Below are 16,356 nucleotides of genomic sequence, written 5' to 3' on the forward strand. Positions count from 1 at the left end.
AGCAAGACTTCTTCGCTGCACAGGACCTCCAACCAACGCTATACACCAGATACATCGACGACATTTTCTTCCTATGGACCCACGGCGAAGAATCACTGAAAAGACTACACGATAACATCAACAAGTTCTTATTGAATGGCGGAGCAGGCTCAAGGGGCCGATTGGCCTACTCCTGCTCCTATTTCTTATGTTCTTATATCCCACCATCAAACTCACCATGGACTACTCCTCAGAATCGGTTTCATTCTTGGACACACGAATCTCCATCAAAGACGGACACCTCAGCACTTCACTCTACCGCAAGCCCACGGACAACCTCACGATGCTCCACTTCTCCAGCTTCCACCCTAACCACGTTAAAGAAGCCATCCCCTATGGACAAGCCCTGCAAATACACAGGATCTGCTCAGACGAGGAGGAACGCGATGGATACCTACAGACGCTGAAAGATGCCCTTGTAAGAACGGGATATGACGCTCGACTCGTCGATCGACAGTTCCGACGGGCCACAGCGAAAAATTGCATAGACCTCCTCAGAAGACAAACACAGGACACAAGCAACAGAGTACCCTTCGTCGTTCAGTACTTCCCCGGAGTGGAGAAACTACGCCATGTTCTTCGCAGCCTTCAACATGTCATCGATGACGACGAACACCTCGCTAAGGCCATCCCCCCACTACTCGCCTTCAAACAGCTGCCTAACCTCAAACAGACCATCGTTCGCAGCAAATTACCCAGCTTTCAGGGGAACAGCGACCACGACACCACACAACCCTGCCACAGCAACCTCTGCAAGACATGCCAGATCATCAACACAGATACCATCATCACACGTGAGGACACCACCCACCAGGTACATGGTACATACTCATGTGACTCGGCCAACGTTGTCTACCTCATACGTTGCAGGAAAGGATGCCCCGGAGCATGGTACATCGGCGAGACCATGCAGACACTGCGACAACGGATGAACGGACACCGCGCAACAATCGCCAGGCAGGAGTGTTCCCTCCCAGTCGGGGAACACTTCAGCTGTCAAGGACATTCAGCCTCCGATCTTCGGGTAAGCATTCTCCAAGGCAGCCTTCGAGACACACAACAACGCAAAATCCTCGAGCAGAAACTGATAGCCAAGTTCCGCACCCATGAGGACGGCCTGAACCGGGATCTTGGGTTCATGTCACGCTACATGTAACCCCACCTGACGTAGGGTCATCCAGACTCGAGTCGTCATTGGCTTGTTCTCTCCACACGGATGCGGTCGGACCTGCTGTGATTTCCAGCAAAAAAAATGTTTTTGTGTTTTTTTGTTTTTCATACAGACCCCAGCATCTGCAACATTTGACCCCTTGTGACCCCACCTCATTGTTCTTTGATGTAATGTTTTCCTGACTGACCTGTTTGGACACCATTTACACCTTTGATTGCTGTGATTATCTCTCTGCTGAGGTGTGATAAATGGCAGTTAGAAAGATTACCTGTAAACATCTGACACTATTCTCTGACTATATAAGCTGTGTTTTTATGCATCTCTCCACTTCACCTGACGAAGGAGCAGCGCTCCAAAAGCTTGTGATTTCAAATAAAGCTGTTGGACTATAACCTGGTGTTGTGTGATTTCTTACATTAGAAGAGAGATGGTTAAGGGGTGACCTGATAGAGGTCTTTAAGATAATTAGAGAGTTTGATAGGGTAAAAGTAGAGTAAATGTTTCCACTCGTGGGGGTGACCAAAACTAGAGGCCAAAAATATAAGATAGTCACTGATAAATCCAATGGGGAATTCAGAAGCAAGTTCTTTACTCAGAGAGTGGTAAGAATGTGGAACTCGCTACCACAGGGAGTAGTTGAGGCAAATTGCATAGATGCATTTAAGGGAAAGCTAGATAAGCACATGAGGGAGAAAGGAATAGAAGAAATGGCAGGGATATATGAAGAAGGGTGGGAGGAGTCTCATGTGGAGCTTAAACACCAGCATAGACTAGTTGGGCTGAATGGCCTGTTTCTGTGCTGTAGACTCGATGTAACTTGATGTGAGACTGGATTTCTGTATTAATTTTTCTCCAATATTTTGAGCCTGGAATATCAGTACTGTAATCAATTAACATTTCACTGTCCCAGAGTACATGAAACATGCTGCTCATGTTTAAAAACCTAAGGGGGGAAATTAGCTCGTGCCCCCTTTAGGGCGATAACTTCGCCGGGGCGCTACTTTTAGGGCCCCGAAAAAGTTAGTGCCCCCGCTACTGGAAGCGCTCCCCCTCCCTCTTGGGGCGCTCCCATTGAATATCGTGGCGCTATGTGCAGCAGCGCCACATGCATCGGCACATTGCGGCATGGTACTGCAGGTCTCCCTCCCCTGATTAAAGGGGAGTGGCCAAGCGTAGCACGCACCAGGGCCCTGCTGGACCACCGGGGAGTGGGGTGCCAGCAAAAGAACCCAGCACTTAAGAGGAGAGCCGGGCTGACCAATCGCAGCCGGCACCCCGCAGGATGAGGCGATAGGGGGCAGGTGCTGGCAGGCGGCCCAAACAAAATGGCCGCCCGGCACCTGCCCTTTAATTATCGCCACCTCGGCAGCAAAAACACCCCCCTGACCCTGTCGGATATATCGTCCAGCGGTAAATCAGGGGGCACGAGCCAAATTTACAGCCGGGGCGCTGTGCATGACAATGACGTCATCACCGGAGGCGCAGCGCCGCGAGGCGCTACCAGCTACCGCTGCCGCTAACTTCATGCTGAATTTCGCAGGAGGCATTCGCAGTGCCACGCCCGGGCACTAGTTGCTTTGCGCCCCGTTAGCGCCCCCTTGGGGTGCTATCGGGAGGTGCAAAGCAACCAAATTTTTCCCCCATAGGAAGTTAAATTGCAAATAGTTTGGTGCAAAAATTATGCAGTTCTGGCATAGGTAACCAGAATTTGGGGCAGTACAGGTACGCCAGAGTTTTACTCCTTGAGGTACTTCATGACGATAATAAAAAATGGGTGATAACGAGTTGGCAGCCTGTTTTACATCTCTTCGGATTTTTATTTCCATTAGGAAATAAGTATTGGGAGATATGTCAAAGAGCTGCCGATTCATTATCGCACAGAGCCAGGATCTACCCACTTCTAAAACGTACACTAAAATCCAGTGAAATTGGCATCTGGCAGAAGATGTGCCCACCCTCAAAGTGGTGCATGGTAATGAAGGCAAAAGCTGCTATCCCAGAATTTCCACCATTTACACTTAAACCTGTAGAAAAATGGGATAAGTTACCTACTGACTTGTCACACCAGGAAGTGGTTGACTTCACAGGCTTTGAATGTCCACAAACTTTGCCTGAAATATCAGCTTTTGCTGAAGTGATTGGAAAAATCTTTTCTCCGCTATACTCAGTGCCTCCATGTGAGCATGTTGCTCATCCAGTTTCCTTCCTTTTAGAGCAAAGTCCCAGAGGCTGCAAGTTTGAAAGCCAGGGGATGGCTTCTGCGGAGCCTCCCCTCCCCATGGTCAGATCCCACTTCCTCTTCTGACTCCCCTGACACTGTGAAGGCAATGAATGAAGGCCTAAAAACACATATAAAGAGATTGCAAGGAAGAATCAGTATGTTAAGGAACCAACTAGGGAACAGGTTATTTTAGACCGAGTATTGTGCAATGAGAAAGGGTTAATTAATAACCTTGTAATAAAGAAGCCTTTAGGGAAGAATGACCATAATATGATAGAATTTTATATTGAGTTTGAAAGTGATTTAGTTAAATCTGAAACTAGGGTCTTAAATCTAAACAAAGCAAACTATGTAGGTATGAGGGGCGAGTTAGTTAAGGTAGATTGGGAAACCACGTTAAAATGTATGACAGTAGACAAGCAATGGCTAGCATTTAAAGAATTAATACATAATTTACAATAAATATATATTCCTTTAAGGCACAAAAACCCCACAGGAAAAGTGGTCCAACCGTGGCTGCAAGAGAAGTTAAAGATAGTATTAGATCAACGGAAGAGGCTTATAATGTTGCCAAAAAGAATAGTAAGCCTGAGGATTGGGAGAATTTTACAATTCAGTAAAGGAGGACCAAGAAATTGATAAAGAAAGAAAAAATAGAATATGAGAGTAATCTAGCAAGTGACATAAAAACAGATTGTAAAAGCTTCGATAGGTATGTAAAAAGGAAAAGATTAGTGAAAGTAAATGTGGGTCCCTTACAGGCTGAGACAGGAGAAATTATAATGGGGAATAAGGAAATGGCAGAGAAATTAAACAAATACTGTGTCTGTCTTCACGGAAGAAGATGCAAAAAACTTCCCATCACTAGTGGAGAACCAAGGATCTAGCAAGAATGAGGAACTGAAGAAATTAGCATTAGTAAAAAAATAGTACTGGAGAAATTAATGGGATTGAAAGATGATAAATCCCCTGGACCTGATGGCCTACATCCTTGAGTTTTGAAAGAGGTGGCTACAGAGATAATGGATGCATAGGTTGTCATTTTCCAAAATTCCATAGATTCTAGCATGGTTCCCTTGGATTGGAAGGTAGCAAATGTAATCCCAATATTTAAGAAAGGAGAGAAAGAACTACAGACCAGTTAGCCTGGCATCAGTAGTAGGGAATATTGAGATAGAGGATCAACCATGATCATATTGAATGGCGGAGCAGGCTCGAAGGGCCGAATGGCCTACTCCTGCTCCTATTTTTCTATGTTTCTAAATGCTAGAATCTATTAAGGATGTGGTAATAGGGCACATAGAAATGAGCAAAGGGACATGAAACCAAGGCCCCATCTGTGTGCGCCAGCGACATAAAAGATCCATGACACTACTTGAAGAACAGCAGGAAGTTCCCCTGATGCCCTGGGCAACATTTGTCCCTCAAAAACACCATCCAAAACTGTCATTCATCTTGCTGATGCTTGTGGAATATCCCTGTGCATAAAATGATTGTTGTGTTTGTCTAAATAACAGTAACAGCAGTGATTACACTTCACATGGCTAGTTTATAATCATATACATTGCTCACAAATCTTAAAACTCCTGATTTCACTGTAAATTTGTATCTAAGTACACTTACAGCTGAGGGCTGGATGTTTTCCCACTCTACTTCAGGTAACCTTGAAAGCCAGTATCCTAATGGGCATAGTTGAATATTCAGTAGTGTTCTGTGTTGCTAGGCTCTCCAGTTTTAACTGGTTAAATTCTAGCAGTACTCCTGTGTACACTTGGGAGTCCTTAAGCTCTGCACCTACCAACCAGCGCTTATGCTCTCTAGACCTAGGTAAGTGCATGTGACCTTATGGGTATGCGCCCTAGAGTCTGGACATTATTGTTGGCACTGACTGCAAATTTAAAGGATTATATAGCAATAATATGGGGATTGCAAAGGTCAGCACTTTCAGGAGCGGAGGGAAAAGACAAGCATCAAGAAAGGGGACAAAATATTAAATGACACTATTTAGTCTCCCTACAAAGTAATATGTGTGTGTCTGGAATCATTCCTTTAAATAAACAACAAATATCTAGGATAAGAACGGACTGAAAGTTAAAGGGTTAAATCTATATAGAGATCATCAAATATTCTATCTGTACACAATGAACCCAAAGTTCTGACAAAAGAAAGGAGGCCTAGGAAGGCCCAATAACAAAATATTTTTTGAAATCTTCAGTTCTCAGTGAAAGCTGGGTCCCTTTTAGAAGGCCACAAGAGTTCTGGGGCCTATCTTGAGGGCTTTTCCAGCTTGCAGCTGGCAATAACTCTGTTGAGGCCTGCCAATGGCATACTGGGCAAAACTCCCCAAGTCAAACCCTCTTGACATCAGGGGTGGGGGGAAGAGGGAGCGGGTGGGGGCGAGGAAGGAAGAATGACCTTCTCTCCCTGCACTGGACGTTATCATTGCTGTATAAACAAGGTAGAATCCCAGATAAACTGGCTTCTATCCCATTTTCCAGGCCCCTGACTGATGATCCACCACACTTCCGCTCCACAGTCCAAACTTATTAGGATCATTGGAATGACAAAGGATCAGAGTTGACTGTAATACTACATGATATAATAGAGTTTTCACTTCACTACTTAGGGGGTTCAAGGTGAAAGTCACATGGCTTATATATTCTTGTAAATTTCATCTTTAAGAACTTTGCTATCACTTGCAGTCCTAGACAAGCTGAAGGGGCTCAAAACCAATTGATTGCCAGGGATGTATGCTAGATGCTCAAAGATGCTAACTGAGACAAGGATCAAAATTTACAAAGTGTTGACAGTCATCATGCGGGAGCCAATGAATACAGAAAGGATCCCACTAAATTAAAACAAGCCAATGTGGTATTTATTTTCAAGAAAGGTGATAAAACAAATTCAGAAAAACCACAGCCCATCAGACATCAGTAACTGGTAAAATAACAGAAGTCACACAACACCAGGTTATAGTCCAACAGTTTTATTTGAAATCACAAGCTTTCGGAGCGCTGCTCCTTCATCAGGTGAAGTGGAGAGATGCATAAAGAAACAGCTTATATAGTCAGAGAATAATGCCAGATGATTACAGGTAATCTTTCTAACTGCCATTTATCACACCTCGGCAGAGAGGTAATCACAGTGATCAAAGGTGTGAATGGTGTCCAAACAGGTTAGTCAGGAAAACATTACATCAAAGTACAATGAGGTGGGGTCACAAGAGGTCAAATGTTGCAGATGTAATGTTCTTTGATGTAATGTTTTCCTGACCAACCTGTTTGGACACCATTCACACCTTTGATCGCTGTGATTATCTCTCTGCAGAGGTGTGATAAATGGCAGTTAGAAAGATTACCTGTAATCATCTGACATTATTCTCTGACTATATAAGTTGTGTCTTTATGCATCTCTCCACTTCACCTGACGAAGGAGCAGCGCTCCAAAAGCTTGTGATTTCAAATAAAACTGTTGGACTATAACCTGGTGTTGTGTGACTTCTTACATTTGTCCACCCCAGTCCAACTCCGGCATCTCCACACCATGGTAAAATAATGGAATCAATCATTGCATTGAGCATCTATAAAATTAACTTGGTAGGTGGGAGCCAACAGAAGGGGCACATCTGTTCTGACCGACTTTCTTGCCTTTTTTGAGGCAGCCTAAGGGGATGTTGGAAAGTCCTATGAGGTAAAATGCCAATGCTTCCAGAGTAATCGGGAGGGAGAACCCTGGATAAATCGTTTCCTTCCCGAGCTCAAAACAGCTCCCTCATGACTTTCCTGGTCTGTATGGGTTGGTTCTGCACTAGGCAGTTCATTTACCAACAGAGTTTGCAGTGAAATTCAAACAAATCAGGTATTTAGAAGAAATAATTTAAACAAAGTTCAAGCATTTTTAAAATTGTTGAAATGATTGAAATCAGCATTAGGATTGGTCTCAGCCTACATATAATCACAGTAGTAGTTATAGCATGGCCAACAGCGGTCATTCAACTCATCATAGAGAGGGAATTGAATCTACAGGCCCAATTTTAGGGCAGCAGCAGATAGCAGACCCGCACAGGAGTCTTCGTCGGAGGGCCAGCAGATTTTAACTGCAGCTTATCGCCTGTCACGGGTGGAAAGCGGCAGTCGGCCAGCGAGGAAGGGGGTTGGAAACTAAGTTCGGCCAGCAAAGTGGCAGTTCGCCGGCAACAAGAGAAGGCTGCTGGCAGCATGGTAAATCCAGGAGGGTGGGTGTTGCGAGGGTCTCGCAGCCAGAGGGTGGAGGCCCAGGGCAGCAGAGGCCTAGATTTTCCTTATGGAACATTCCTACTCCTCCTGGCCCCAATCAGGACATTTATTTTTCACTTACTTTACAGCGTGGCTTCCCGACAGCTTTACTGGGTGGGGCGGCCGTGGTGGGTTAAAATGTCAATGGGGTGCCATTTGCGTCATGTGGCCCCGACTTGCATTTGTTAATGAGGTTCCCACTAGAGTGAGGCGGCAGCCTCGCCCTCCACCCAAACTAGTGGAGTTAAAACGGGGAGTCAGTGAGAGCGGAGCAGGAAATGGAACAGCTCCATTTGAATTGCTCCCCTGCTCTTTTCCCACCAATTGGAGAGAGTTTAAATTCTCCCTCATGACTTTCCTGATCTGAGTTAGTTCTGCACTAGGCAGTTCATTTACCAACTGAGTTCTCAGTGAAATTCAAACAAATTAGGTATTTAGAGCATTTAGAAGAAAGAATTTAAATGAAATTTAAGCATTGTTAAAATTGTTGAAACGATTGAAATCAGCATTAGGATTGCTCTAAGCCTACATAATCATTATCAAAGGTTTCAGTGATTGAAGTGAGATCAAATGATTACGTCTGATGTTATGTAATTGTATATGCAAAGATTGATGCTGATAATGTCACCTTGAGAAAAAATGTTATTGCATCAAATGCCATTTCTGATGTAGAAGATAGCAATACAGTTCTAAAATATTATACAGGTTATATTACAATTTTTGTGAATTGTCTTCACTATCTGCTAGCAGTGATCACTTGACAACTGTTGGCATAGAGAACAATAATGTTCCATTTCTGTAAGACTTTCAGTTAAGTAGAAACAGATGTCAAATTTGTAAGGAAACCCTGAACTAGATACAGCAAATCTAATTTATAAAGACATCTATTATGAGACTATTCTGTGTTGTTTTCCCTTTGCCTGTATTTTAGTTTGCCTGGTTATGAGGATGTATATATTTATAAGTAAATCACTCCAAAGGAAATACCATTGATTTTCATGTCTGCAGCAAATTCTGGCTAGAGTTTCTCCTACATTGAGTTACTTCGAGTCTGCAGCACAGAAACAGGCCATTCAGCCCAAATGGTCTATGTCGGCATTATAGAATTCGCAAAATTGAACATTGTCCTATAAGGGTCTATTGGCAGAAAAGGCCTTAATTTTTTTAAAGACTGTTTTAAAAGAAGCCCAGAAAAAGAGGCACACAAAATGGCCGCCAGACCCCGTGACCAGCTTTTTGGGACATTTTAAAATGGTTCCTGCAGTCCCCAGACAGCTTTTGTGGATTCAACCCACAGTAAGTTCTGGAAGGCAGTTTCGGAGAAAACGAAACCAGACAGAGCCCCATACATACAGATTGGATGCAGATCCGATCAGATCGGCCTGTAGATAAAGGCCATCTAAATGTTTACCCAGACAAAGGGGAACAGATTCAAGTTCAAAGGGGGACATTAAAGACAATACAAGGTCATTCCAGACCAGAGATGGCAGTTACCGGCCATCCCGAAGATACTTTAAAAACAAAGACTACCCCGCTGTGCTACAAGCCCGCCAAAAGTTAAACAAAGACTAACCTTGATTTGGCGGGAGATAAGGGCCTCCATGGAAAAGTATAACTGGAGTCCTGGGGTAGCGTTGAAAAAGAGAGAATTGGGATCGGAGACCATCGGGTTTTTGGTAGCCATTGAGGAGCATCAGCTTCATTGGTGCAGAGTTCGAGTGGAGATGACCGAGGAGAGGATCGGGTTCGGAGGATCGAGATTAGAGTTTGGAGAGAAGCTCGAGAGGGAGAGAGAGGTTCGAGAGGGGAGATCAAGTCAGCATCCAGCCCCGGGGTAACTGTCGGGAGATCATCGACCAACCCCGGGACATTGACGAGATAAGAAGAAACCTATATGAAAATGGTCAAACAGTTGGTCTCTCTCCACGCCGACATCCAGGCCTGCTAACATCCAGCCTGTCCGAGTCCATCACCTCGAGGGAGAGAAGAGTGTGTCGCAGCCCGCTGCGTTCCGCTGACCATGTGGAGACAGGACGCCTGAGAGGACCAAAACGCAGACTTCAAACCCTCTGTTTTTTTAACTGGGATTGGTGAGCATGTTTCTGGCCCCTCATAATCTAATCTAGCTAGGTTTAGGGGGTGGGCATTTTAGGGGATAATTAACAATGAGTTGTTGTCCCTCGATGTTCCGTGTGCTTCCCTATTTCACGATGAACCTTGTAAAGCGTAATATGCCTGTAGATATGTTGGTTAGTATTGTATTATGATTTGTTTTTCCCTCCCATGTACCTTTTTGGCTTACATTCAATTTTTCCTTCATGCAATAAAATTTCATTTTGTTTCATTAAACTTGGTCTATAGAGTGTTCTCTGCATTGTAGTTCCTGCCTCAAAGTCCAGTGTATAGAACCTAAGGGGTGAGTGGGTTGAACCACTCGGTAAATTACTGTGCAAGAGAGAGGCCTCTAGAGCGAGTGAGAGAGAGACCTCGTCGATCGAAAAACCCTTACAGCATTTATGGCCCACACGAGCCTTCTCCCATTCTATTTCATCTAACCCTATCAGCATATCTTTCTATTCCTTTCTGCCTCATGTGTTTATCTTGCTTCCCCTTAAATGCATCTATGGTATTCGCCTCAACTACTTCTTGTGGTAGCGAGTTCCACATTCTAACCACTCATTGGGTAAAGAAGTTTCTCCTGAATACCCTATTGGATTTATTAACGACTATCTTATATTTATGACCTCTAGTTTTGGATTCCTCCACAAGTGGAAACATTTTCTCTATGTCTACCCTATCAAACCCTCTCATTGTATTAAAGACTTCTATCAGGTCACCCAACAGGCTTCTCCTTTCTAAAGAAAAAAGCCCAGCCTTTCCTGATATGTATATCTTCTCAGTTCTGGTATCATCCTTGTGTCCTTGTGAATCTTTTTTGCACTTTCTTCAATGCCTCTTTTTCCTTTTGATGATATTTAGACCAAAACAGTACTCCAAGTGGGGTCTAACTGACAGGATTGTGCTCTGTTGTATATCTTTCTAGAAACATTTTCATTCCTAAATGGAATTAAAATGCATTGAGAAGGGCTTTTGCTGCACTAAAAGTTATACATAACTATTGAGTTTAAGTTTTGCTCCCGTCTTCACTGATTTGTGGAACCTTTCTAAACAAGGCATTAGCCCATAATTTGTGGTCAGCGGTGAGGCAAAGGCAATCACCTCTGAACTTGAAGAAAGCTGCCCACAGAGATCTTGCGATTTCTGTGATGAAAACTTCAAGTTTCTCGACGTGTAATTGATTGTAGCGCTGTGAAAAGGGGATTCCTAGCATAGTGCCGTAATGACGTCATCCAGCTGTCTAAGCAGCCAATCACATTGAAGAATTCTCACAGACAGCAAACCAGGAAATGGAAAGCACTGATTATCTGCACATTTAAAAAATGTTAGAGAGTGAAATAAAGATTGGGACACAGACATGGGGTTAAGGTAGAAGCTGAAATATTTAAGAAAGGAGGGAGAGAGAAAATGGGGAACTACAGGCCAGTTAGCCTGACATCAGTAATAGAAAAATGCTAGAATCTATTATTAAGGACGTGGTAACAGGGCACTTAGAAAATAATAATAGGATTGGGCAGAGTCAACATGGATTTATGAAAGGGTGTTTTTTTTTGAGGTTGTAACTAACAGAATAGATACCAGTGGATGTGGTGTATTTGGATTTTCAGAAGGCATTCGATAAGGTGCAACACAAGAGGTTATTAATCAAAATCAGGGCTCATGGGATTGGGGGTAATATACTAGCGTGGATGGAGGATTGGTTAATGGACAGAAAACAGAGAGTAGGAATAAATGGGTCATTTTCGGGTTGGCAGGCTGTAACTAGTTGGGCACCACAAGGATCAGTGCTTGGGCCTCAGCTATTCACAATCTACATCAATGATTTGGATGAGGGGACCAAATGTAATATACCCAAGTTTGCTGCTGATACAAAGCTGGGTGGGAATGTAAGTTGCGAGGAGGATGCAAAGAGGCTTCAAGGGGATATAGACAGGCTAAGTGAGTGGGCAAGAACATGGCAAATGGAATATAATGTGGAGAAATGTGAAGTTATCCACTTTGGTAAGAAAAATAGAAAAGCAGAGTATTTTTTAAATTGTGAGGGATTGGGAAATGTTGGTGTTCAGAGGGACCTGGGTGTGCTTGTACACGAATCACTGAAAGTTAACATGCAGGTACAGCAAGCAATTAGGAACGCAAGTGGTATGTTGGCCTTTATTACAAGAGGATTTGAGTATAAGAGTAAAGACATCTTACTGCAATTATATAGGGCCCTGGTCAGGCCACACCTGGCGTATTGTGTACATTTGGGTCTCCTTACCTAAAGGAAGGATATACTTGCCATAGAGGGAGTGCAACGAAGGTTCACCAGACTGATTCCTGGGATGGGGGGATTGTCCTATGAGGACAGATTGAGTAGACTAGGCCTATATTCTCTAGAGTTTAGAAGAATGAGACGTGATCTCATTGAAACATACAAAATTCTTACAGGGCTTGACAGGGTAGATACAGGGAGGATGTTTCCCCTGGCTGGGGCGTCTAGAACCAGGAGTCACAGTCTCAGAATAAGGGGTCGGCCATTTAGGACTGAGATGAGGAGAAATTTCTTCACTCAGAGGGTGGTGAATCTTTGGAATTCTCTACCCCAGAGAGCTGTGGAGGCTCAGTTGTTGAGTATGTTCAAGACAGGGATCGATAGATTTTTGAATATTAAGGGAATCAAGGGATATGGGGATAGTTCAGGAAAGTGGAGATGAGGTAGAAGATCAGCCATGATCTTATTGAATGGCAGAGCAGGCACGAAGGGCCAAATGGTCTACTCCTGCTCCTATTTCTTATGTTCTTATATCATGAACAAACTTTAAAAAAATATATTTTTTAAAAACATTGTAATTTTTATCATAATGGAGAAATTTCACATTCCACAGATATAAAAATTAGTTTTTCAGGGCCAGAACTGTTGTTTAGCAGTCAATCCGCTGTTAAAACTCCAGTTACACCTATTGCAACAAGGCTTAACATTTAATGGGGTATTTAACATCAATATACCTGCGGAAAAAAGCCCAAGTTTTCATCAGTTTCACTGATTTCACTGATTGTCTGCTATGGGGGGGAAGGGGGTGGGGGAGTTCACAGCGCAGCCTGTGTTGCAACGTCAGGATTTCGGCGTTTAGATGCGCCTGCGCTAAATCCTGAAGTTACAGTCAGTTTCAGAGGGGTAATGACGGCGAATGCTGACAGTTCGCTGTCATTACCACCGCAAAATCCGGGCCATTTACTGAATTCATTAATTCTCTATGCATTAAAAACTCTAAATACGTCAAAATTCTGTGACAAATTCTGTCTAGAGATGCCTATCAAATGTCTGCTTCAATGACCTTACAATGTCTAGAGTACACTGCAGGAAGGACCAGAAGTACATTCCTTTCCAGTCGTGAAACAACATGACGAGCATTACTCAAAGCACTAGACAGCAAAACTTAACTGTGTGTGAACTATTAAAATTTATAGTTTTGTTTATAAAATGGAATAGGTCTTCCCTTTACTATACACTGTTTTCATCCTTTTGATTCTTCTGATCCTCCTATGATATCACGCTAATAACTACATCCTTATATATATATGTAGTTACAGGAAACTCTCGATTTATCGGCACCCAAACAACCGGAAATCTCGGTTAACCGGCAAAATTCAGGAGTAGGTTCAGTTAAGTTTTTCTTCATATTAGTGGCTGTTTCTTGATTCTTGGCTGTGTAATCGGGGGTTTCTGCACTTGTTGCTAAGCAACAGGGATGCTTGGTCTGTGGCCGGGGTTCTTGCAGCTGTTGCTAAGCAACAGGGAAGCTTGGATTTGTTGCTGTGTACGGAGCTCTCGTACCTTTTAAACTATACCTCTCTGTAATCCGGACTTTTTGATAAACTGGCACCACGCCGGTCCCATCGGTGCCGGATAAAAAAAGAGTTTCCTGTATATATATATATATATATATATATATATAAAGTACAATAAGTTTTACGTAATGTGGAATGATAGCATTTTCTTTGAGTAAAAATATCAAATGCTCAAGAACAGAAATCACATTTTCATTGTCAAAAGTTTCTACATCTAAAGTTGCATTTTTATTTACTTGTGCTTTCCAAAAAGATGGCCTTTAACAGTAATAAGTGATAAGTAATAAGTTTCTTTGCGGCAAACTTTAATGGAAAATATCATACAACCATTCATATAATTAAAAGTTAATCCTGAATAGTGTTTAACATTTCATTATGAAAGGGGTTTAAATGAATGGCATCAAACTCCTCAAGTTGAATGGTGACTGAGATATGAACCTTGTACAGAATGGATTTTGTATACCACATTTTCTTACTCAGATAGCACAGGTGTTAAGAATCCTCTTCACTAATGCCATCAAAGAATGAGATGTTCTTTGAACCAGAAGGCCATATTCTTGGGGCTTAAAGATTTAACATTTCAGTCTACTATGTTCATGAAGACCAAATCAAAATGTTGGATCCTCAGGGGAGGATCTATTGAAGGTGTTACTTGAGCTCTCTAGAATTGGATCAGAAGTATTTTCTTAACGCTTGAATAGGATTTTCAATGAGTACGCATAATGCAAATCCTATCATGTGTGCCAAAACCGTGTGACCTATGTAGAGGTAAAACTAGAAAGAGGGAAAAAAGAGAAAATTAGTATGGTTCATAAATCTCAAATAATTTAACACATCTTTTGAAGAAATGACTTTCTCAGGCAGTTAGTGGCCGTGTAATGTATACATTATGTAGGCCGAGAATTTCCTCTGTGCTGCTCCTACTCTGTCATTGTAACTTCACTGGAAGTGCGGTGCAAACCCCATTTGCAAACATAACGGTGATGAAGGAGGAGCAGCTCTGAGGAAATTCATGGTATAAAAAATGAGAAAAATGTTACTAAAAGGCATAGAATTATATTTTATCCAGGCATTACAATGCTTTATAACATTGAATGTCATAAGTCAGAGAGTCATAGAGTTATACAGCACAGAAAGAGGCCCTTCAGCCCAACGTGTCTGCGCCGACCATCAACCCCTGTCCAGTCTAATCCCATTTTCCAGCATTTGGTCCATAGCCTTGTATGCAATGGCATTTCAAGTGCTCATCCAAATGCTTCTTGAATGTTATGAGGGTTCCTGCCTCTACCACCCTTTCAGGCAGTGAGTTCCAGATACCAACCACCCTCTGGGTGAAAAAGTTCCTCCTCAAATCCCCTCCAAACCTCCTGCCCCTTACCTTGAATCTATGCCCCCTTGTTATTGACCCCCCTACTAAGGGGAAAAGTTCCTCTTTATCTACCCTATCTATGCCCCTCATCATTTTGTACACCTCAATCAGGTCCCCCCTCAGCCTTCTTTGCGCCAAGGAAAACAACCCCAGCCTGTTTAGTCTTTCTTCATAGCTGAGGCGCTCCATCCCAGGTAACATCCTGGTGAATCTTCTCTGCACCCTCTCCAAAGCAATCACATCCTTCCTATAGTGAGGCGACCAGAACTGCACACAGTACTCCAGCTGTGGCCTCACCAGCGTTTTGTACAGCTCCATCATAACCTCCCTGCTCTTATATTCTATGCCTCGGCTAATGAAGGCAAGTATCCCATATGCCTTTTTAACCACCTTATCTACCTGTTCCGCTGCCTTCAGGGATCTATGTACATGTACACCAAGGTCCCTCTGACCCTTTGTACCTGCTAGGGTCCTACCACTCATTGTGTATTCCCTTGCCTTATTTGTCCGTCCAAAATGCATCACCTCGCACTTTTCAGGGTTAAATTCCATTTGCCACTTTTCCGCCCATCTGACCAACCCATTTATATCGTCCTGTAGCCTGAGGCTTTCCTCCTCGCAATTTACCACCCCACCAATTTTCGTGTCATCTGCAAACTTACTGATCATACCTTTTACATTCTCATCCAAATCATTTATGTAGATCACAAACAGCAAGGGTCCCAGCACCGATCCCTGAGGTACCCCACTGGACACAGGCTTCCAGTCACAAAAGCAACCTTCGACCATCACCCTCTGCCTCCTGCCACTCAGCCAGTTTAGGATCCAACGCGCCAAGGCACCCTGGATCCCATGGGCTCTTACCTTCTTGACCAGTCTCCTATGCGGGACTTTGTCAAAAGCTTTACTGAAATCCATGTAAACCACATCCACAGCATTTCCCTCATCCACACACCTAGTCACCCCCTCGAAAAATTCAATCAGATTGGTCAGACATGATTTACCCTTGACAAAGCCATGCTGACTATCCCCGATTAATCCTTGCCTCTCCAAGTGGAGACTAATTTTGTCCCTCAGAATTTTTTCCAATAATTTCCCTACCACAGATGTTAGGCTCACTGGCCTGTAATTCCCTGGTTTATCCCTGCTACCCTTCTTGAATAATGGTACTACATTAGCTGTTCTCCAGTCCTCTGGTACATCCCCTGTGGCCAGAGAGGTTCTGAAAATTTGTGTCAGAGCCCCTGCAATCTCCTCCTTTGCCTCACACAACAGCCTGGGATACATCTCGTCCGGGCCTGGGGATTTATCCACTTTTTGGCCTGCTAAAACC

This window comes from Somniosus microcephalus, chromosome 2 (assembly GCF_052327205.1).
Source record: "Somniosus microcephalus isolate GS21.2 chromosome 2, FLI_Smic_1.0, whole genome shotgun sequence".
Classification (NCBI taxonomy): domain Eukaryota; kingdom Metazoa; phylum Chordata; class Chondrichthyes; order Squaliformes; family Somniosidae; genus Somniosus; species Somniosus microcephalus.